General features: G+C 38.8%; 1 protein-coding gene and 1 long non-coding RNA gene across 11 annotated transcripts in view; one reads left to right on the top strand and one right to left on the bottom strand.

Moving 5' to 3' along the window:
- Window positions 1–25,588, bottom strand: part of ATF7IP (activating transcription factor 7 interacting protein) — a 114,026-nt gene that overhangs the window by 64,075 nt on the left and 24,363 nt on the right. The window lies entirely within an intron of this gene.
- Window positions 354–23,658, top strand: LOC130150568 (uncharacterized). Of its 2 annotated transcripts, none has more exons than XR_008822258.1 (3): window positions 354–544; window positions 1,248–1,411; window positions 6,283–23,658. It is a non-coding gene; the product is annotated as an uncharacterized LOC130150568 (long non-coding RNA). The 2 variants fall into 2 exon arrangements; XR_008822259.1 differs by lacking the exon at window positions 354–544 and adding an exon at window positions 635–1,015.

Genomic DNA, 25,588 nt, shown 5'->3' with positions numbered 1-25,588 from the left:
CCAACAGTTTCATAAATTCACTTAATTGAAGCCTGGTGGAGACTTTCTACAATCTTCAGATTTTGGGGGCAAGAAGACAATTTGCCTTTTTCCCACATGAAAGGCCACATTTTCTCCTGTGACGGTGGGAGGGAGACTAGCAGGCAGCCCCTGCGGCCATCTTGCCCCTCACCAGCTCCCAGACCAGCGCAGACAGACTTCTCGCCTCATGGCTGCAGACTACGGGGAATTTGCATGCCTGCTCGGGACTGGCTACAGGACACTTGCTTTGCATAAGTAAATCCGCCGCCGCGAGGCGGAGCCACGCCAGGGGCCCGTGCAAATCCACCCGGCAACAGACTAAAAATAAACCGAGCGCCGCAGGGCGTCAGCGAGCCGGGCGCGGGCGAGACGCACTTACAGGCCCGCCCCCTCCCGCGGAACGTGCGTCCGCGCCGCTGCAGCTGCCGGCGCGGCGCCGGGAAACGGTCACTCTGCAAACACGAGGAACGAAGGGGCGCCCAAGCTTCCTGCTTTGTGCCAGCGGCAGAGGCATTATGTGCGGGTACGGCACACTGAACTCTCACGGGTCTTTGGTGTGTGTTTTTTTTGGTTTGTTTTTGTTTTTTTTTAAAATAGAAAAAATATTCTTAAGTAATTCCCTTTTCAAATCTAAATATTAACTATTATAATCTGCACATCTTTCAGTCTCACCTTCATTTCAAAGTGAGCTGGAGCAGAAACAATTTTTCTTGATCTGTCTGGTATCCCATGTCAGTTTGGTGAGGTGAAAATTGACTCACCCGCAACTGATGTCATTGAATTGTCATCACATGTGGACTCAAACACAGGAAGTTACAGACTTCTTGGCTTCCGAGTTACCCCTTGCTAAAGGTGCGTCACCAGAGACACACCCATGTAACTGGTGTGCTCAAACTGGGGGGGGGGGGAGGGGAATGCATGTAAACTGAACCAATAAAAGAAGCTCTGTAAACAGATCAGACATCTTGAGAATAAAACCTACATACAAAATGGGGTAAGTACAGCACACCATTTCAGAGTTATTATGTAAATACATGTTCTATTATGAATAACTACAGCAGTGATTTACATGTACAGTATTTTACCATTTTCAACCTACAAAACAGATACTGCCTACACAAGTTTGGTTTTCAGTACTACTGAACTGACAGCATAAACTCTTCTGACTGCAGCAGAAGCAAATAAAGAGGTTTTCAGGCTTTTTTGTTGACCACATCTGCCCCCAGGTTTCCATTTCATGGAACGGGTCAAAGGCAAGTGGAAAGCCAACACAGCAAGATGGGTGACAGCAGCACCCAGTGCAACATGGGACATATATGGCTGCCTAATCCAGGACTTCAGCAGCAGGAAAAGCACCATCTGATATGTAAAGTATACATAAGCACCTCTGGTATGTAAAAATGTGTTTTCTACAAAGCTGTCACAACTAAATAAGGTGAATGGAAGAAAAGTGGCCAACACTGATGGTCACAGAGTGACCACTGACAATGGCTGATAGCTTCTGAATGACTTGACAAAACAATCACAAAAATTAACAAGAAATCCCAATAGGAAGGTTAAAGTGAAGGAAGCCAAAAGTCATCATAGCATAGATGATTCTTCAACTTCAGCATGCTTCGGACAAGTTCTGCAGACACAGATTGGCAGACTTCAATTCTTTGCTAAACTGACCAAAGAACAGGAAACAGAAAGCCAACAATCGCCAAGATGGTTTCTTTATGTAGTTCCAATCAAGGACATAAATGTTAAGAACAACAGAACTAGTTCTGAAGGGTGTTTTGATGACAGAAAGTAGCCAGAAATGGTACTGATTCTTGCTGTATTCTTCCTTTCTAGAACCTTCAACATACTCCCTCCCTTTTCTCACTATACTTGCTGCATAGTCAGATGACTTAATGATTTCGCTATACTCCATTTACCCAAGTTGTTTTGAGACCAAATGCAAGATCTTAAGATTTGTTACCATGTGAGAGACTATTTTCTCTTTGGTATCTTCTTGCCACACTTAAAATTCAATGCAAGTAGGTAAAGATTTTGAAATAATGTCACATTAGTTGTATGTGGCACAGTTGTATTTATCTGCATCAGCAGCACCTTAAACAAGCAGCAAAGCATGAGATGCCCTATTGATTTCTGAGGTGCTGACGTATACCTAATGCTAATATACTCATGTCAACTCAGTTATACACTCCAAGACAAAGATATCTGAATAGAAGTAAAGGAGGACCAGAGGAATGTTCTGAAAGTAATCACTCACTTGATGGGAAAATGTCCTTGGCTTTTTAGATTTTTTTAAGTTTATTCTTCCTATCAATGTTTTTGAGTGAACATTAAGAACAAAATTGCGTTCACTCCACATAAAGTATGTTATTACATTACACAGTATGCAGTCACGTTTGCATATGAAGGATGAAATAAAGCAAGAATATGAAGCAAGCACTGGCATGTGAATTCAGGTTAGGGACCTCAGTCATGTTGAAGCTAACCTTTTAGTTTACCCCAGCAAATACAAAACAACCCAGCAAGTAAAATAAATCTCAGCCCAGATGAGTTGTCTGATGCTGTTAACCATGAAGCTGCTTTTAACAGTTAAGCCAGCACAAGATGGGGCAGAAGGAGGAACAGAGAACAGCTTCAAGACTAGTGTGTGGCATACCAGTCTTTCAATATCAACTTGTATTACCTGTACAACTACAGCACTGAGCTATGTTTGGTAGGATCGGTGCTTTATTAAACTCAGCTCCTTGAACTGGCTGACAAAACAATCACAGGAACATCAGGGCTGCTGCACGAGAACGTGCAACAGAACAGCCCTGGTTTTTCTGGGTGTGAATGTATGTCAAGGGCTTGCTGTAATGGATGGGAGACCCAGAGGTTGACAAAGCACTACAGATGTCCCATAAAGTCAGCTTCATCTGGTTATTCAGGCTTTTTAGGGACAGGGCAAGGAAGCTGTTCCCATAATGAAAAAAGTATTTCATATCTTCAAGTGTATGTCTTTATTATTTTTAAATGCTCATAACTACTACTCTGAAAAAAGCAATAGGTGCAATAATTAGGTAATTATTTCTCAAAAGCTTCCAAAATAAAGTAAAGCAGCAGATTAAAGATCTAATTTAACCTCTGGTTTTGAGCTGTGCTAGATTATACAGTGGTGGAAGGACTTCAAAACACACACTGCTTTTGGACAGAGTATTAAGAAATGGAGACAAAAATCGCCCTCTGCTCTGTGGACAATACCAAGCTCTTAATGTGCAACTTTATTTAAATATTTCCAGGCTTATATGCTCAATTACAGATAACAAATGTTGAATATACTCAGTATTATGAATTCAATACCATGTGTATTAGTACAGAAAATACATAAATCCATACTAGCCCATCCCTTTAAAAACATTTCAATGAACATCCTGCAGTATGTGTAAATCTCTATTAAAAAAAGGGGAAAAAATATTTGTGCTGGCTCATATAAATATATATAGACACTAAGCTTTTTGCCAACTGACTTTATTACCATGAAGTATGTTATTAGTCAACATTACTTTGGTGCTTTAAACTGGATGACCAACTTTATTCCATAATATTTTTCAAGATTTTCTGGTCACATAAAGCCAGAGTTACATGCATTTGAGCTGTAGAAATTTTCTGTGGAAATTCTCTACTCACATATCTATTTGAATTCCCCATTAATTTAGTGACCTGGTATCTATTTTAAACATACCAGGAAAATGAATTAAGAAAGAGTATATTTATAACCTACAGCTGGTTTGGATGGCTCTACTTAATATTCAGTTATCCCAAACAAACACAAAGTGAGTATTGCATCAACTAAAAAGGTCACACTGCTGAGAAAATTCCCTGTCTAGTGTGCCAGAGTATCCTTAAGGGATATAACTATTGAAGCTTGAAATGACTTAGCCTAAAACCAATTACATCTTACATAAACATGATTTGCAAAATTCACGTGTCTGCATTTGACAATCAAAGAGAATAGTCATTTGTGACAAGGACCAACAGGGAGAAGTAACCCCTTAAGGTGTCACAGATTATCTCAATACTCAAATTTCTGATCTTTAGCAGAGGTTGACAGCATTAAAGTGTGTGTTGGCCCCCCCCAGTCATTTTTGCTACAAAGACAGAAAACCGATTTAAAAAAAACCCAACAATTTGAGAAACAGTATTAGGAAAAAACCCCACAGAATAAAACTCCCCAAACACTAGCTCTGCTTGGCATATACCAAACAATTGGAGTTTTTGCTTATCTAAACATCTTCACTAAGTATTAAAGCCAGCTTACAGGTAATAATTTGTGTTTTTTCATTACATAGTACAGTATGACTCCACAGTACATACCAATAATAAATTTACCTTCCTGTGCAGCTTATCAGCATGTAGTATCTTGGGATTAAAATAACTTCTGTGTATTTTCAAATTATCTTGGACGTTACACACTCTAGAACAACAATGAAACTAACCTAAGCATACTATAATATAGTTGTACTAAGTTGCCAAAAGTCATGTATAAACACAGTAGGAATTCAAATTTGATGCAGCTTTCGTGTCTCAGGAGAGCTGACCATTCAGAGACCCATCTAACCATCTGGGGACACAAGCTTCAAACAATAGCACATAAAAGTAGAGAAGTTTGGAGCACAGCACTTCAAATACACCTACTGGCAAACCAGTTTGGATTAGATGAGTCTCTTCTTTGACTGGTTACCTGCAGTCACACCTGTCTTCAACCCAAGTATCAAATATTGATCTTGAACAAGGCATGCATAAATTCTGTCACATAATACTAAAATAATTTTCAATAAATATTGTAGATATGATCATTCTGATCTCAACTGATTGCATTCACTCCTTGAATCCCTAAAGAAGAATTTCAGACACTGAAGTACCAAATCTGAAACCAGGTACAGACAATAAGTTATGCATGAATTCAACAGTAATGCCTTTAAACAGATAAATTTTAATGCATACAAAAAGCCAGTAAAATTTCCCTCCAAAACCAATTGTAAACAAAGCTGTTTTACCCTGTTTATTTTTTCTGTCCTTGCACACACTTCCTTGAGAACACCAGTATTTCCTAGACTTAGCTGCCAGAGAAAGAAAAACACTTAGTTCATGCAGGGGAAGTAAAAACATGGTGGAGGGGAGACACAGATATGGACAGGACAGAAAGAGACAGATGGGAGATAGGAATCTGAATTCCAACTGCATTATGAAAAAAATTCTGACCAGAGTGAGCCAGCAGTTAAATTAACTTTTATTATGCTTGATACTTTCTGACTCCTCTGCTAAACAAAGACCTGGGTTATTTCTCTACTGCTTGCATACATTTTGCACTTACTTCACTGATGGAGAACTGAGCCATAGAGAAGGCATGCTAACTGGCCTACTCAAGATCTGATGAAAAGCCTAGAAATAAACCCAACCAACCAAGCACAACAGTAAGAACCCGCACACAATGTGCGATTCTCAAGTCTCTCCTACCTTCATAACATTTATGCTTTGTCTTGATCAAAAATAACAGTAAAACACGAGCAAACTAGTTACTTGCCAAACTGACTCTGTTTGTAATGGCAGGTCTTGCATGAGGTTAGATTATTCTAAAGGAAACTGGTATTATCTGAAGAAATAAGTAGTGACTCCAAAAGATGCAATGTAAGCATTTACACTTCTATTCTCTGGTATTGTCCAGAACAAAAAGGCAAGATGGAAAAGCTTTATTTCTGTTGATACCATTGCAGACCACCTTCAAAAAGTGGTTATGAGTAAGAAAAAATAACAAGCAGGCAGAAAAAACATATATACACAGAAAATCAGGAATTCTTTTCTACATATTTTCACATTAAAAAAATAACAAACAAAAGTATGAAAATAGGAGATTTTTCCAGTTCTGCATAACTTGCTTTCTTTTCTTTCCTGATAGAACTCCAAAGCCTGTATTGACAAAAGTATGTCCTCTGACTTTTCTGAAGTTATACATGTGCCAGTTGATGAGCCAGCTGCTACTAAACAGAAGTGACTGTCTAAAAGCCCTACCTGTACCTCAGTAGGAACACTGACTTGATTCCTTCTACTTCTATCCAATCAACAATTCTCATACAGCTTGTAGAAGCCAACTTTACAGTTTTGATACCTTTAAAGTTTGGCTGAAATCAGTTGGTGCGTAACAACAACAAAATCATATAAAGGAAGAACTTGTGTCTCAATACAAGATAGATTATTATTTATTTTTTTTTTTTTTTTTTACAGGGAGAGTAATGATTCACTGGAACAGCCTCCCCAGGTGTGTGGTAAAATCCCCGTCGCTGGAGGTTTTCAAGATGGGATTGGACAGGGTGTTAGGTATCGCATCTAGGCTTCCCTACCAGATGATCTTTTGAGATGACTTCCAGCCTGGGCTATTCTATGAACTTTGCCTTAGGACTGATTTTGTGACCAAAAGATCAGCATTAGCTGCTAGGCATTAAAAAACCCTCTAAAATGGGACCTTTAGAAGATGGACAGATGACTAGTCCACCAGTCCTCTGCAGGAATGCTACATCTTCAGTAAGAGAGACGCAGCTGCAGAATTAAGAAGATACCTTTCAAGCTACACAATCTTCTACTAGTAAGCTAAACCATTTTAAAAGTTCTACTCGGATTATGTTATATGCATACACACATATATATTTTATATACTCCATATATTTGTATTTATATAGATATATATGGTTGGAGCAAATGTGATCAGTTGGCTTATAATAGAAAGTCTAGAAGATGGTAATTAGGTTGTGAACTTAAGGATCTAGTTTTATTTACATAGGGTTTTAAATGTAATTATTGTATATGGAAGCTTAAAACCAATATGCAGTCAGTATGAGATCACACTGAAATAGGCAGCAGTGAACTTATCTTTAGCCAGCTTCCTCCCTGGAAAAAAAACCTCAGGTTGTTTAGCACCTCTGGTCAGATACACAAAAAACTGATAAACTGAAGACTCTGCTTCCGAAATGTAATTTCTAATTTATAGGATATAACACAAGACTTCTATCAGACCTGAGAGCTGAATTCCAAGTACCCGATTTCCATTTCTCTAGTCAACCAATATGATTAGAGCTTCATTTAGCATCTTCTTCTAGAATTCATTTTTTGACTGTGTACTGTTGTGACATGGTGAGATAAAATAAGCCATTCATTCAGTAAATGCTGTTGATAAAAATATAGAGAAATATACTTGAAGACATTTCAAGGAATACCAAGTTTAACAGGATCTTACAAAATTCTACAAGATGCAAGTAGACAAAGACAGTGTTTTTAATATTTGAGGGTGAAGCAGAAGTGATGAAGAGAGGGTATGCAGCAGAATTTGTTTTTATTTAGGAATACCCTACATAAAAATGTAGCTAAACAGGATGTCAAATAAACACTACTATGAATGTCATTGTTTTAAGGGCAAGGTACACTGCAAGGCTTAAAAGATCCCATTTGTTGTGGTTCAGCCCCAGCCAGGAACTTAAGTACCATGCAGTTGCTTGCTCACTGCTCTCCTGCTGCACCACCACCCCTCCCCCATGAGACAGGGAGGAGAACAGGAAGAAAGGTAGAACCTGTGGGTTGTGGTAAGAACAGTTTAATAATTAAAATAATAATGAAAAAGGAGAAAATAGAGAGAGAGGAATAAAACCCAAGAAAAATAAGTGATGCACAGTACAACTGCAGACCACCTGCTGACCAATACCCAGCCAGTCCCAGAGCAGCGATCCGTGTCTCTCCGCCAACTCCTCCCAATTTTTACAGAGCATGATGTTCCATGGTATGGTCTAGCCCTTTGGGTATCAGGTCAGCTGTCCTGGCTGTGCTCCCTCCCAGCTTATTGTGCACCTGCTCACCAACAGAGCATGGGAAACTGAGAAGTCCTTGACTTACAGTAAGCACTGCTTAGCAACAACTAGAACATCCGTATGCTATCAAAGTTATTCTCAAGCTCAACCCAAAACCAGCAATGTACCAGCTACTAAGAAGAAAATTAATTCTAAGCCAAAACCAGGACACCATTCTGCAAAGGGAAGGAGGGTATTTTCACAAGTCCAGACTAGAAGATACTGAGCAACTGACACAGACTTCAAAGTGCCTGTCAAAAACAGCACTTCTTTGCGTGTTTTTTGGTTGTTTTGTTGTTGTTTTTTTAAAAATTCAAAGAACTGAAGCAAAAAAAAAATCAGGATGAACTGGAAGTGCAACGTAATGCAATGAATTTTTGATTCAGATCCTCACCCCTACAAAACTTGATCAAAATGAGTACTGTTAACATTTCTGCAAATTTAGACTGTACTTTCACATATAGGTTTCAACCTTCACATTCCATTTACTCATATTAATCTTCCACCTGCAAAATTTCATTTCCGAATAATGTTCAAAACAGTTCACAAGCTGCCTAAGTAAGAAATTCTATTTCAAAATATGTTTGCACTAGGAAATCTTTAAGTGAAGGGAGAGATAAAGTGAAGCTGCTGCCGGTAGGGTTTGCTGAACTTCTAAGACCACACAATACAGTTGAATAGATACGCAGCAGGGAGTGTTGCAAGGGTCACAGAGGATACTACAGCTGATGCAACAGGAAAAAAAGGTATTGAAAGCAATTTATCCTTCGATACAGTTAATATTTTTTTCTCCCAGTTCTGCTACAATAGCCTATGTACAAGTAATCCAGTATAATCCTGCCTCGAATTCTGAAGGACAAGTCAAGGAACAGAAATACTAGAGTTTACTGCTAAGATATTACAAAACATAATACCAACATACTTTATACAGAGTGTTGTTTACCACTAGGAAATCATCAATTTGCAAAATCGCATTTATTGCCACATTGTTGTTTCCCATCCCTGACAAAGGCAGTTTGAAGATTCACCGGAATGAGGAAGAAGTTACTACTGAATTTCATGAGGAAAACCAGCTTTTTTAGAAATCCTTCTTCACAATCAACTTTACAGCAGCACTGCTGCTGTAAACACTCACTGTATTCACCTGTGGCCACCAGAGACTACCACAGTTGCTAAGCAACATCTCTGAGCTTCATCTCAATTTTGACATTTGCCATTTGGGAATATTCACCAGAACCTAACAGTCTTTTAATAACCCCATCTCATTCTTCTCCTTTTCTAAAGATCTGTAATGTCCTGATTATGTAACATCAGATACCAAGTGAAAAAACGAAGTTTTCACAACCGTTTTATGAAATGCAATTGAATTGGTTTTTCAGGCACCGGTGAGTGCTTTTTATTTATGTACAGGAATCTGCCTATGCAATTCTGTTTTGGTGATCCTCTCCCATACAGACTTTTCCCCCAAGTCTGCACATTAGGGAGTCAAAAAAAATCAAAGGCAGAGCAAAAGGGGGGAGGTGGGGGGGAAGCAGCAGAAAGAGGGAAAACCCTCTTGTCTGCTATGCTTTTGTAAATATCCATGTGTATCTACTGCAGATAAAATATCTTAGAATATTTTCATGTGGCAAGAAAGTTATAATAGTGCTACAGAAACCCCACTCAGTTTCAGCAACTGTCTTTCCTTTTCTGATTTCTAGTTTCTCCACTATAAGGTAAGCAAGAACATAAATTAGAGCCTTACACAGTAACAACAATAATAAAAAAATTCAAACCCCAGAGCACTTAGCATATTATCTACATTTATTCTATTTATAGAATACATATAGTCCATAAATGAGACTGAACCCTCTCAATCAAAGAATATCACACATGAACCTATACATGTTCTCCTATCTTATAAAAAAAAAAAAAAAAAAAAAGACCAATCCAAATAATCTTCAGTGACTCTACCAACATGCAGATATCAAGCAGCAGATTCCACAGTGGCAGAAAAAGAAAAGAGACTGCAAAAATCCATGCAGTCAGTGTATTTCTGCGGATAATACTGCTATGAGGTAACTGCTCCTTGAGAGACTGTCCACACAGATTGTCATCTAACCCAGAGAGGCTTCTTACTGAACAATGCCTTACAGCACAGCATCCTATGCCCCGTACGGTTATTATGCACACTTTGAATACAGTAATGGTATTCAGAGGCAATAAGTTTTCCAGAATTCTAGCAGAATAAGCACTACCATTGCTATGCAACACCATTTCAAATAGTTTATAGTCAATATTCATACAGATTCCCGTTCTCACAAACTCTCTCCTGACCTTATTAAGCAGCATTTAAGCATTAAGTATTCCACAGATTGTCTTGTAGTAACGGTTCTGTTACGTGAACTATATGCCATGACATTTCCCTTTAGGTTCAGTAAGGATTGAAGAGGAGAGAATGAAGTTCTAATAATTAGGTGTAGGCTTTTGGGATGAGAACTGTACATAGCTGTATTTTTATGAAATACTAAATTAAGTGGAATCATGCATGCACTTTAGGCTCATCAAATCACAGCCTTAAACTGATCAGGGGAAAAAAGCAACTGCTTAGTTAACCATTTGAAATAGATGACAAATCTAACTAATGTTACACAGATGTCTCAAGGATGCAGAGTAAAAAAAATTTAGACAAAAGTGATCCAGCTATTGCACTTCCTCAACTTGCAATACAAATCTTAATAAAGTCAACTACAGAGTTTTGTATCATGCTATCAAGTTGGAAGTCATAGAACATTTCAAAGCAGTATCAGATTGACAAAGGCAACACTGCAGAGAAAGAGGGTTTCAATTTTTATTTCTTATATAATTAAGTCTAGTTCAGGACTTACAGTAGAACCTTCTGGTGGATACTGCCAGACCACATCAACCAGACAGACACTGCGAATGAAGTGGTTAATTTGTCTGTACAGAAACTGCATGACCAATTTTAAGTTTATTGCAGCCTTTGTTTTGTTTTGGGATCTTCTGTGTTGAGAGGCATACATGAACTGTAGTCTTCAAGGAAAGCGATGGTTCAGAGACACTTCTGGATAACCTCCCAGAAATACCAGTCAGAGAACACTACCTTGCTTCATGATCCAGATATAATGGCTTTCTGAAAGAAGGACTTGGTTCTTCTCTTTCCATGAATATATAAACCCCACTGCTGTTATGCTGTCACTACCTGAGCTCTCTCACAGGAAGGCAGGATTGCCTGGCAGATCAGTTAGAGGACCTTATTTCCCAGAACATTATTAAGCATCTTCAGGGAAAAAGAAATCCCATGATTTTAAAGATGATATAGCTACATTGCCCATCTCTAGCTGGAAGTGTCCTTCTCAAACGCCTTGATAAGGGTAAAGGATGGCTAATGTTACATGTGTTATTTTTTCACCCATTTGACAAGAAAGGGTTTGATGGGATGCTTGCAGCTGACATTTTAAAGTCTCTAGTCTAGATAAAATCCACTCTAAAATTTTTTTTTGCATGGAGGTACTTCTGTGGAGGACTTCTGAAATCCGGCATATTGCTTCATTCAGCTGCATGAGTAAGTCCAGCAAATTAAGTATACTTTTGGCATTATCTCTTTATTAAAAAGCTTTCCTTCAGTTAGTCATTTTTTCTTGCAAATTCATGTTGACACAGGTCCCTTTGAAGACTGGATTTCTGTGATCATTAAACCATAAAGATCATTAAAATTATTCAGCGGAAGCTGGTTACTTACAAGGCTTATGTCACTTGAATTAACCTTGCAATCACCAGCCTCTACAAACAAGGTGCTCTAGCTACCAAGTAGCTTGCATTTATCATTTTCTGTTGCAGGATGATCAAATGTCAACAGTCACACCTGTAGCAAAAGTAGTACTAGGATTCTGAAGTGTTTTCTGTGAATTACAGCTTACTTTTAATATTACAAAAGAACGTGGACTTTTAAATATAAGAAAATGAAATTAAAATCTATAGTCTGAAGGCATCTCTTCTCTATGACCAAGAAAGAATCCATCTTTGTGTTTCCTCAATTTCTTAGACAAAGGTCCTTGAAGAAGAAAGTAGAAAAATGTTGTACGTAAAATGTCCTCTCAAACACAGCAGGCTGCAGGTTTTCTTGGGCTTGGATTCTTACAGGATACAAATGAAAAAAACAAAACAAAACAAAAAAGAGAAGACTGCAGTGATCTTCCACCTGAAAAATGAAGGCCTCTGCCTTTTAGAGTAAGATACAGGCCTCAAATGAGATCAGCTTAAGATCAGCTTAGACTTCCAGAAGTATTTCTATGTCTTGAGTTAAAAGGCTTTTGACTAACGACACCAATGAGGCTTGCAATTATGCAGGACGCACAAGAAACATGCTCAAAGGCACTCCTGGCTTTAAACTTCACACCTAGGACGATGGGTTTTAAGGTTTTTCCCTGTGGAATTATTTTCAAAGACAGCTATGAGTCTCAGTTTGCAGTCACTGAACACCATCAACTGTGCATGGTAGCTGGCAGTGAACTTGGGGACAGAAGTAGCCGGCCAGCAACGTTTTGTTGATGCTGACTGGGAAGATCATAGATACTAGCCTAGTGAACCAGAGAAATACATCTAGAAATACAGTCCTCCTAGGACCATTGCTTCCTCCTGCTCAGAAAGGGCAGGTCTAGAGACACCTCCAATACCAGTGTTGCATTCCTAAGTGGAAAAGATGGAAGTAAACAAAAGCAAACCACATTTCTTCTAGTAATGATGTAATTGTTTTGCTTGCTAGTGCAAATCTTAAAAAATAAAGAAAACAAGACAACATTATGAAATCACAAAGCATTGACAGTTTGCATAAAAGATCAAACTAGCGTTCACAGTAGTATACAATACCAAAAAAAGAAGCTGCAAGTTTAGCTTAATTGATACATTATTTGACAATGATTTTACCATTACAAATCTACCATCTACAAATATTTTGATCCTGGACCTAAAAAACAATGGCCAGGCTACAGTGATACTGCCAGCAAGTTCAGTAGTGGTTAATACCTGGTCTATAAAAGACTTCTCCAAACTGCTGTCTGAAGAGCTCAAAATAGCTCTACAAAAAACATCCTTAATCTTACCATTGTAGGAGTGAGAAAAGCAGCTGATGAAGCAACAATCCAGGAGCACTATCATTCCAAACACAGAAGTACATGTAGAATTTATACAGCTGTTTTAGACTGCTTGCCTTCCCAAACTCCATAGAAAATTATACAGAGAAAAATGTATCTGCACAGAGTCACTCTGATCACCTACAATAAACTTCATTTTTCTTGTCTACAGTGCTTCCCAAATGCCACCCAGAGTTGGATGCCAGAAGTATACAGTATGAATTATACTCAGGAGTACCTCTCTACTGACAAATGGTATAAAAACTTCAAAGGAAAGCTGTCTTAAATTTTGACCATTTAAGTTCAGTTGTAATAGCTCAACCTCCACAAAGGTTCTACTCTGAAACCTTTAAGAACAAAAGTAATACCTTGAGTATAGCTCCTCCAGAGGCCGACTTTCGCCTGATGAACCAGCAAGCCACAATGCTTGTTTGCTTGTTTCCTGTAAATAAAGGCCTGCAGTTTCACCTTATCCTAAAAAAAAATCAAAGGCTAAATTTCTCTTTGAATGACTGAAGACATCAGTATACAGCCTTTCTTCACGAGCTGGCACATAACATAGCTGAGCTGTTTCCTGATCATTTTGCAGACCAACTCCAGACTCTCCTGATGATTCTGTATATATGACCATCTCTCTCCAACTTTGTATTTGTGATGACAAAACTATCTTACTTACCAAAAGGTGACTATTAACCAGGTCATATTAATTTGTCACTTTGGGACCTTCTTGGGGAAGAATTTTGCTAAATAATAGAACACTGAGGAGTGGGTAGCAGAAGATTGAACTGGATAACCTCCCAAGAATCCTTCTAATCAGTTTTCTTTGGAAGCTGTTACTAGCTTCTTTAAAATCTTGTACAGTGAAAAACTGTCTGCACAAGAAACTATTGATCCTTGAAAGGTCATTTAAAAAAAAAACTATTTGGTTTGAGTGGACAACTTTCCCGGTAAGTTCTGTTTTCTCCCTTGAAAATAATACACATTTCTGTGAAGTCTTCTGTGAGTACTGAAGACAGTATGCCAGGATAGTGGATAGACACCCCTCACCCCCATTTATGAGAAAACTGTTAATGGAACACTCTATACCTGTGACATTTTGATTCCAAAAAACCCCTTCAAAAATAAGCCATCCAAAAGGATGACATTAAGATGTTAATTAACAAGACAGCAAACCTAAAATGCTCACAGTACTCTTCCTCAAATGGCAAGACCTCACAGGTATGATAATGGCAATGAACTAGTGTAAAATTGAATTGACTATAAATACAGAATCTGAGGATTCCTTTCTGGCATCAAGCCTAGATTAATGGTTAAATTTCCCCCCACCTTTTAGCAGATGCTGGATTACTTATTTATGCTAGTATGCTAAGTCCAAAAAATGAAGTGATTATAATACTAAATGTGGCTACAATAGTGTAAATCACAGATAACCCTTGAAATAATGAAAAATACCAGTTTTTTTATTCTGTTTATGAGGTAGCTTGGCAATAGGTCTTTTTTCTGCATCAGCACATACATTTTGTGGAGGGATAAAGAATCTTACTTTGAATTAAAGAGTATAATTATAATACATATCAGTCTTTCATTTTTGCCTGGAAGAAGCCTTCATCCCAAATGTGAAGTTTTTTTATTCTAAAAAAGAATGATACTGAATGAGGACTCTACCACCAACTGGATGAGTAGAATGCTTTTCCACTTTTGCAGATATATCCTTATCAACACTGTTTTGTTTTTTTTTTAATACTGAATAGTTTGATAAGGATGACACACTCTGCCCTGCCAAGTACCTTTCTCTCTGGAACTGGATCAGAACTGGAGGTAGACTTTGATGGACAGTGTTAGGATATTCTCTCCAAGATGCTAACAGAGAGAAACAGAGTCCGCTTAGCATGTTTTAGCAAAATCCTCATGACAGTGACAGAAAACTGCTTCTTTTGCTGTTTATCTCATTGAGTTTGTCAATCAGACTTTGGTGGATTTTCTCACTCTCTATCGCAGAGTAGTTGAAGAAGGGGACAATCCTTTTTCTATCCTTTTTGCTGGGTGTCCTGTTTTGGCTTGGATAGAGTTAATTTTCTTCTTAGTAGGTGGTACAGTGCTGTGTTTTGGATTGAGTATGAGACTAATATTGATAACACACTGATGTTTTAGTTAGAATAAGCATTACTTGGCAAACAAGTCAAGGACTTTTCAGTTTCCCATGCTCTGCCAAAAAGGAGATGCACAAGAAGCCAGGAGGGAGCACAGCCAGGACAGCTATCCCGAACTACCCAATGGGTTATTCCATACTAAAGAACATCATGCTCAATATATAAACTGGGGGAGAGTTGGCCAGGAGGGGCCAATCGCTGCTCAGGGACTGGTTGGGCATTGGTCAGCAGGTGGTGAGCAACTGTTCTGTGTATCATTTGGTTATATTTTTTCCCCTCGCTTTATTTCAATTATTAAATTGTTCTGATCTCAACCCATGAGTTTTACCTTTTTCCTCTTCCACTCCCCATCCGACCAGGTGGGGGGGGGTGTTGTAGAGAGGGGGAGTGAGCAAGCCGCTGCATGGTACTTAGTCGCTGGCTGGGGTTAAATCGCAACACTGGGGCTGCGTATTTTTTGCTTCATAGCAAGATCCAAATTTAGTCCTTCCCAGTTCTTTTTATCATGTAGAGCAGAATTTGAGATAGGAGTTCTCTGATGACAGGACTCTGGGTTTATTCTTTCAAGCGCTCTTTTTAACTTGAAGACTTACGCATGTTCAAAATACTGACTTCACAAGGGGCTCCTAGACACCTCTGCTTTGTTCAGTGGAGATCCTTTGTCAGAGTCGGAGTGTGTTCAGCCTATGACCAGAGTACCAGACTCTAAACCATGAGATCCAAAACTAGCCGTCAGAGTTCTTTCTCAAATGGGATGCAATGGGACTGACATTGCTGGCATGACACAGCTCTGGTTCACTTTAAACCTGCACAAAGATGATGAAGGTTAATAGGAAGAGTAAGCAATGAGCTTTACAGCCTCTTACTCTGCCGCAGAATCCTGTTGATCAGCGCCTTAATGAGAAATTAGCTTCAGAAGAGCCGAGTAACTATTTAATTCTGTTCAAGTTCTTCCATCTTTCTACTCTTATTCAGGCAAGGAAGAGTTGTTTCTCTCTTAAGCAGAGGAGGTTTACAACAGAGGGTCTACCAGCACTTCTTGGAAGACCTTCCTCAAAAAGGTTGAAAAAAATTCTGCTTGTTAGAACCCTTTAGAGGACCTGAGACTTCAACAACAGAAAAGAAGAATCATCTACGTGCTCAAATTTAAGAATAGACAAAATCTAGTTTGCTTCTCTGATTGCGGCTTTCTTCATGTTCTACAAAGTATTTGAGTAAGCTAAGGAAATGAAGACAGACCTAAGGCAAGAAGCATTTCAACAGAAGTCAAGACTTGGAAATACAAGAGTGTTTATTCAGTCAGACAAAATGACAGTGTGAGAAAGAACCACCTCACATTACCACCACAACTTCCACACATTTATAGGTCTTTCTCACTGTAATTCTACATGGACACAGCTTTCTGCAAAGCCAACATAAAAATACTACTTTCCAAATTCATGAAGAGAGATTAGACTCCAACCCCCTCCAAACCAAAAGCTAAACTTCAACACACAAAAATTATCTAATGCCCTTGGAAACCAAGAATTCATTTTTCTGTCCCATAAAATATGATCCCTTCCCCGAAACCACTGAAAATTCTGTTCTACAGTTACCACACGTATTTACAGGATTGTTGACACTGAAGTAAAGGATCAATGCATGTTCTTGCAGTGACAAATCCTACACCCATATTCCTCAGCCCTTCATTTCCACCCACATGTTATTTCTACTATGGTGACAGAACAGTTTGTAAAACTGTCGTGGTTTAACCCCAGCTGGTAACTAGGTACCACGCAACCGCTTGCTCACCCACCCCTCACCCAGAGGGATGGGGAGAATTGGGAAAGGAATGTAAAACTCAGTGGTTGATATAAGAACAATTTAATAGGTAAAGCAAAAGCCATGCATACAAGTAAAGCAAAACAAGGAATTCATTCACTACTTTCCATCGGCAGGCAGATGCTCGGCCATCTCCAGGAAAGCAGCGCTCCATCACACCTAACAGTTACTTGGCAAGACAAATGCCCTAACCTCAAACGTCCTCTTCCTTATTCTTCCCCCAGCTTATATATACTCTGTATGACATACCATGGTATGGAACACCTCTTTGGCTGGTTCAGATCAGCTGACCTGGCTGTGTCCCCTCCCGCCTTCTCACTGGCAAGGCCTAAGAAAACTAAAACCTCCTTGACTTAGTACAAACACTACCTAGCACACTGATGTTTTCAGCTGTTGCTATCAGCACTGTTCTTACACCAAATCCACAGCACTGCACTAGCTACTAATAACAACATTAACTCTGTCCCAGCCAAAACCAGAAAAAAAACCACAGCAGTGAGCTACTGAACCAGCTTCCCCCCAGTAGCCTTTCATACCAGTTTTCTGATCCAGTTTCTTGCTGTGCCAACATCATGAATAGAATAGCAAAGGCTAGGAAGAAACAGCTAGAACTAGGAAGTTACAAGGGCTCCTTAAGCAATGTTGGTTTCATAGCTTAGATTATTTCCAGCTAATTTTCTGTCTACTCAAGCCACAACTATGTGTGTGTGGTATGGGCCTACCTATGTGTGAAGTTCCTTAAGCTAGGCTGTCTAGATGCATTTTCCATCATGTATGCCCACATACTCAAAACTGAACTCAGTTTCTGTGTCCTTGTGCACCCCCTTCTCCATGCTCAACAACAAATAATTTAAAAATAACCTCATGCTTTTGGCTCATCAGGGCAATTTTACTGCCACGAATGTGTCTGAGCTGTTCAATATTAGGAGGTATTTAATGATAAACCAAAACTAGCAAAAAATTTGTCTTGAAGTGTCACTGCAAACCAGAAAAATTCAGAAAGCTGCACAAAAATCTGTGCAACTAAACAACAGTGAATACACAAGCTGTCCCAAGCTAAGCCATCCTAGATCTATCAGTGACCTCTGTCTTCCTTTAAGACTGCTAGGAAGTCAAAAAATTAAGCCAGAGATGGTGAAAAATCTGCATCTGAACAAATTTCACTTATTGATAAAACTATTCTAAATGGTTATAGATTTATATTTGAAGAAGTCCACAGTCACCTCGCTTCACCAATGGACTACTTTCAGAACATTATGTGGGGAGGTTCTGAAAAGAATCATGTTCTACTCATCACAGTATCTTCTTTAGACATTTTGATATTTAACCTAATTCCAAACAGCTGCCCTGAAAAAAATATTTAGTGAGAGACATACTCCAGAAAATGGATCCAGCTTCTACTGAACAGAGAGGCTACGACCATCCTTAACTGATTCACCTTTGCACGCTTTGGAACAATCCAATATTCAACTTGGATGTTCTTGGGTAGATGCAATGTTTGTGGGTTTTTTTGTAATGAAAACCAACCATTGAAAAAACATCCATGAAGTTTTGGTTCAGCACAAATAAAAATTAAGACTCAAACAAATATATGTACAGATGCCTCAGCACTTGAAACTAATTGCTCAAAAAAAAAAAAAAAATCAAGGGAAACATTGCAAATAAGGTTAAGTACTGTGACCAAGAAGAAAAAAAACTTAGAATAATTCTTTAGAGATCCTAGTCAGTGAAAACACAACTTGAACTACATATATGCCTGCCATAACTTGTAGAGGGATTTTTAAAGACATATGTTACCATTGTCTGGGTTGGACAACCCAGGCCTGTTAGTTGAAGCTGCAGAGCAGCTTCAAATTGTCCTGGGAACAAGCAGTGGGAGAAAGAAAACAAGCTATGCACAAACAAGAAGCCAGGTGCAGAGCAAGTCCTGGGAACCGCAAAATCAACATGCTCTCATCGGCACACTCTAAGGCGCCTGCAGCATGCTCACCAGTCGGTGACACGGACCCCACGTGGCCTAGAGACTTTTATCCAATCACCTGTGTGTAAAGTCTGGTGAGCGGTCAGTTTAAGTTATAAATATGACCTGTTTGTTTAATAAAGTGAGCACAGCATGTAGCCATATTGGTGTGATTGTCTTGACTTGGCCGACTCTTCACAGGGGACCCTCTTCAATAACTCTCCCTCCCCCACTCCTCAAACTAACAGCCACACAAAAAAAGACTTCATCTAAAGATCTGGACTCAAGCTAAGCTATTAGGGCAGAGTTTACATCTCTACTACACCATCACAAATAGAGGAGAGGAAATAGATCAATTAAATACACAAAAGCAATTCAACACCATGTAGAAAAGAACTGCTCTTCTATAGGCTGACAAATAACATGGCAGTTACGTATTTTTTTTAAAACAATGTGGATAACAACTTGCTGTGGCTTGCCAAGTAATTTGAGAAAAATAGAAAAATTATGATGGATAAGATTATCACAGCAGCACACCAAATATTTCATCTTGGAATGTCCACTGTTATTTTTCTGTCCATTGTATTGCCAAAAGCTTCCCAATATCTAAGCTAAAAGTACAAGGCAGAAGTACCAGCAAGCTGGTCTGCCTTTGAAAAAGCAGCATGGTGCTTGTGCTGCTCCTGTGATAAAGCAATGAACCCAAACCAGCTGTCTGCTATAAAAAAAAATATCTCCTGCACTGTCTGAGGACAGCAAGGACAGGCCTTGCCTCTGGCATTGTCCAGAAAATGTGTTCATCTGCACAGTAACAGGAAAAAACTTCCTATACCTATCAGAATTACCTTGAGGTAAGAAAATCTGTTTGAAGGCTTGAAAGAGACAGGTGTATGTCTTGGTAACGCATGTCTGCCCCTCCAGTTCTGGTTGAGGATGGTGCCATTGAAAATTACAAAATGGGACAAGACAAGCTGAAGCAGGTTCTCTCTCATGTGGGAAGGGCAGTTTCTTTGCGACTGAAGCAGTATCTCATAATCCCCACCACATATTCACTTGAGAGTGATGCATGCCCTTTGTCTGACCATCCTAAAAGATATCCTTGAACGTAACTCTGAAGAACATCTGAAACATGTTTTAAGGTGGGTATTAAGACACTATATGGGTGTGATCCATTTCTCTGCCTCAAAGTCACATGGGCAGTGGAATAGTCAGAATATTGCATATAGAACACCTAAGGAAGTAACAGTCTCCCATGCCAAGAATCAAATCCTAAAAAACAACAGAACATTTAACATGGAAGATTATTCTAGAAAAGGAACTATTTTGTTTATAAGGCTTCCTTCACTTCTAAAAGTTACACTTCCCAGAAAGATAATCAATAAACAGACTAGGCATAGAGGCAGTCTCAAAAATTAAGTCAAAATACGCAGACTCTTGCATGATCATCTTGTTCTGGAAAACTGTTCTCTGCTTTTGAAGGTGTGGCTTTTTCAGCTTCTCTATTCAAGACTTCTTCAAATTTGGTGTTCCACAGGAAGGGCTTTAATTTCTTATGAAGATCCATAATACTACTAAGTCCATAATCTTCCAGGTTACCCTGGCAGTGAAGGTGGTATGAAGCAGATAGTGTGCATACTGAATTCAGCTCTGAGTGGAATCAGATACATTATCATCATCTGTCAAGTCAGGGAGAATGTGCAAAGATTTACATTATTTCCCAGCTACAGTGAAGGCCAAAGGCCTGGAGCTTCCAAAGTCTCCATATGCCAAACTTGAGCAAAACATGAGCAAAACGTCACTACCAAAGATCTACCCGTCTGTAAAAGCAGAGAGGCACTGAAAGAAAAAAAAATGAGCGAACAAAAGAAAAATCTCTGGGACTATAACGTAGTAGCAACAAACTCTCTACGCCTTGCTAGTCAATGTAGTTTCAGTGCAAAGTCTGCCTGTTTGCTGCAGGACAACACATACATGTCCCTATGGATGCAATATGACTTTGGACAAAACAAAACAATAAAATAAAATCACCAAATGACTGTTCCTCACAAACATATAAAATTGCAGAGGGGGTGGGGACAACCCAAAAGTAACACTTTGGGATTACCCTAATAGTTGTTTTGTACCCACAGTGCATGTATGTTTGTTTGTGTGTGTATGCATATGTACAACGACAAACCATGGAGGAGGATGTGTAGTTTCCCTCAGTACAAGGTAGTATGACCTGGAGAATAAAGCACCAGACTGGTGCTGATGATGAGCATGTTTCCATTTCAGTTCCACTACTGATCAATAGTTTAGCCTCATCAAATCAGAATTATCGCCTGCCTCAGTTTTTTATTGACTGTAAAGTGAGATAGAGATGAGTTTTTTTTCTGTAAACTTTACTGCCAGAAGTCAGGAATCATGACAGAGTCATGTAGAAGAGTCTCATCTCTTGGATTTTCTTAGGAAAAAAGCTTCAGCTAGTCAGCAGGTACAAGCAGAAGACTCAGTAACAAATGTAAGTAAATACAAAAGCAAATAAATTTATTTTGAATACAGCTTTTATCTAGCTTATGCTTTTATAGGAAGACAACATATTTCCAGTTCACAATGGATATGGAACATATATCATAATCTTAAAATCTACACCTCACAAAAATCATTACTTTTCAAGTAATATAAAGAATGACAGAAAGATTGCTCATATCTGAAAATACACATTATGCAATATTGGAACAAAACTACACGAAATGCTTTTCTTGTAAGAGTACATGGTATTATTTGAGGGAAAAGGTAAGGTTAGATGACTGTCAAATCCGGCATAATTTTCTGTGAAGCTTAACATTGACTCTGAATATCCTGGGTTTAATTCTTGATCCTAGGGCCATTGTAACACTGTGAAGGACGTATTTTACCAAGTAAGGGACTATCCTATTATTTAAGAACATTATTTAGACAGTGAATTCATTTTGAAAAGTTTTCATTAATAAATCCATTGCTTCTAAGGAAATTCCACAAGTTGCAAGTTCATTCCAAATGCCACTGTTTGTGTAGTCTTTTTTCATAAGGATGTTTAAATAAACATGACCAAACCCCCAAATAACCAAAGCAAAAAGATCTCTTTCAGTGCTTCAGCATTTTTGCTGAGGATCAGAATGCTGCTCCTTTGAAAATAGTTTCTAGAAAACATCAATCACCAAAAATTTTAGACAGTGCTTCTAGAATCCATTTCCTATATCAAATCATTCAAATTTATGAGAGCACAGAACAGAGAAAGTAGTGTATCTTGACGGGGAAAAACAGAACTACTTGTGCTCCATTACCCAAACACATGCATCTTAGTTTAAGCGAAGTATAATGTTGCATTTCACCTGAAGAGTTCTGAAGTGCTCAGTCCTTCCAACTTTTAAGGAAAACAGGATGCAGAGATGGAGATTATAGTAAACTGGTAAATTTAAAAGTTCAGGAACACAAAGGATGAGACTCAGTAGCCTAACAACAGGCAACTAGTGCTGGTTTTGATGCTCAAGAATCTGCATGAAGCTAGCAGACGTAACACAGGAACTAGAGATGCCAGTGCCCTCCTGGAATCACAGCTGAGATGCAGAAATACATTCTAGAGCACCTAAAACGGCTTTACATGACTATGCCTGTGAAGTGAATCCTACCCTTGAAAACTAACTGATGCCAAATTACAGAAGTGTAGGAAACTCACAGCAAATGCCTGCTTGCTTTCTCCAAGTTCCCAGCAAATGGTTTGACTGCAGTAGAGAAAGTCTCTTGGGGACTATCTAAGCCATGTAATAAAGCTAATATTTTGTGGTATACTTTTAAGTGACCCAAACCCCTAAAATGTCATTTTCTTCATATGTTTAATACATGGAAAGCAAAGTCCAATTCAGAATTATCCCTGTGCTTCATCAAAGGGCAGAGATTACATGGGCTGTACTAGTTTGGCAACAGTTACAAGTGAATGAAAGTTTCACATTGTACATAAAGGAAGGCTCATTTAAACCTCTGAAAAGGACTGGGATGAAAAGCTATTCAGCAGATCAGTATCATCAGCCTGGCCCAGTTTTACAGGGCAACAACTTGGACTCTCACATGCAAAGTTCATATTATATGAATGAAAAACACCACCACTACAGTTTTGTTCCATCTAATTTCTACAATGATAGCTCAGAAGAGCCAAGAAAAAGATTTTGCATTAAAATCTTTAAGGTGTCAAAGTCCCCTATCTTTCTGAAACAGAATTAAAGGATTTTCATTACATTTCTACTAAAAATTGAAAACAAATTACCTCTTGACCTTGAGAAACCACTCATCTGGAATACTTTACTTTCAATGATATATTTTTAATTGTGTAACACTTCTAAGCTGGTGATTGTTCTCTCCCCCCACCCCCCCAAAAAAAGTGATTTGATGCACTGTAATAAAAGTGATTCATAAAATAAAACACCTGCTTGATAAGCAGCTTGTTTTCTGCTACCTCTTTTCATCTTTTGTAAAATACATGACATTGTCATGTTCTGAGAACATATAACAATCTACCTGTGAATCTTACATAGGAATCCAGCTATAAGTTATTCTCAACTTGGAAATGCTTTATATCAAAGCCATCTCTATTCCTTAGAACTTAAAGCATATTGCAAATCAGGAAGCAATTCTTTGAGCAAGCTATATAGCTTAGAAAATGTCTGCTTAGTTTGTTGTCCACAGAAATGTTCTTGTACCCACAACAATTTACCCACATGCAAAAGTTTAGTGAAATCTCTTGACATTATATGCAGACCACAATACATATGCATGTATGTGTTTGACTGACTAGTCATATAGCACAGCACAATGCGAAAGAGGTCTGACAAGTAGATGCTGCCATTTAAAGCATTTGGCCTTTCATGTTAAGGATACCCTGTAATTTTAGGATTACATCTTGTTGTGTTTTTGGGTAGCCCTAGTATGCTTATGCTAAAGTTTCAAAGCACTAGGCTCCACATCTTAACATACTAGTATTGTGGGTTCAGGTTCATAGTATTGACTCGGGTTCACAGTGCTCACTGACCTCGGTACCCGTGCAGGCACTCTGTATGGACCAGCCTTCTTGAGCATCATGACAGTTGTGTTGGACACCCAAATAATTTCTCAAACAATTACAAGCTGTTTTTTTTTTATTCAGAACCAACTGCAGCTATAAGTTTGAGCACAGGTACTAACATGTTTGGTTTTGTTTGTTTTTTTAAGAAGTCAAGGAATGCTGAGAATTTCCATCTTGTTTTCAAAGTGCACAATTCTCAAACAGAGCGCTGCTGCCAACAGTATAAGCCTTCCCAAAGGATGCAGAAGCTAAAGCAGTATTACAGCAATCCTTCAACGTGTGACGAAAAAGATCCTAGTAACATTTTTCAAACTACTACATATGCTGCATTGGAACAGAACTGTTAATTACCCAGCTGGTTGTGGTGGGTTTTTTTTCTCTCTCCCCTCCATTTTACCATAACTAGAGTACTGATCACCAAAGTACTTCCATCCTCCTCTAAGAAAAATCAGCAGCAAACAGGGACTAATAAGTCAGGGATACATGCTGCTTTCATTAAAGACAAACCAAACGAAAAGACTGCGTTAAAGAGATTAAAAACTGGTCAGATTTTGCATACAAGCAAACAGCATTGTAGCTATTAAGGGATAAATAATGTTAGCTTTTCCCAGCTCATGTATTAGCCAGTGTTTTATCAGGTTTGTATTCATTGAAGTACTTTCATTATTCTGCAGGCTGCTGTTCCATGAAAGAATGCTAGTTCTTTCTGAGAAACAATCAGTTCTCTGTAGACTATGGAAGCAAAGCCTTCCCGCTAGAGGAAGCTCACTTCCCATTCTAAGTTAGAAATAACGAACAGCATGTCCAAACCAACTGATAACCTGCATCATCTACTTTAAGGGGCACTAATGTTTTAACATTTTAACTGTGACAGTTGGTATGATTGCTGGATTTTCTGTGCCAAATGAACAGTCATGGACTTGGTTTTCCAATGCCTCTCCTCCCTTATTGAGTTGAGTGATCATTTCCTAGCCTGGAGAATACAACCTATTTACAAAAGTTGCCTTCTACCATCAGCAGTGCTTCCTGGAACACAGACGCAGGTCTTGTGCTGGCATGCATTGATACTCAAATTATCCTAGCCTAGCCAATAAAAGAAAGCAGATGCAATTCTACAGCTTTCTCACTTTGAGAACTAGCTCACGAGACATTAGTTTCATTCACCCCGCTGCTGTCAAACATGTAATAGATGCCATCAGGAGAGCCAGCACAAAATCCTGGTCTACAGCATGTTCAGAATTCTCTTTCCATCACACTTTGTGCTGGCAAATCCATGTGTGACAGAGCGTCGTAATTTCCCCTTCCTGGCCCCATAGTGAAACCAACTACAGGCACTGGAAATTGCTGATGCTGTATTTCAACCAAAGCTGGAAAACTTCATGAGTATACTATTTTCAGTAAAGGTAAGATATTGTTTGCAGCATAGATGAACTGATCTTTCCTAAGTAGAGTTCAGATCTACTAGAGTTCTTCCCCTCCCACCCCAACACACACAGAGTGCAGGCCTGTACTACAACTGATAGCTAACACTTGTGACTAATCATGTCATTGAAGTT

Source organism: Falco biarmicus, chromosome 5 (assembly GCF_023638135.1).
Source record: "Falco biarmicus isolate bFalBia1 chromosome 5, bFalBia1.pri, whole genome shotgun sequence".
NCBI lineage: Eukaryota > Metazoa > Chordata > Aves > Falconiformes > Falconidae > Falco > Falco biarmicus.
This window is presented reverse-complemented; position numbering and strand designations above follow the sequence as displayed.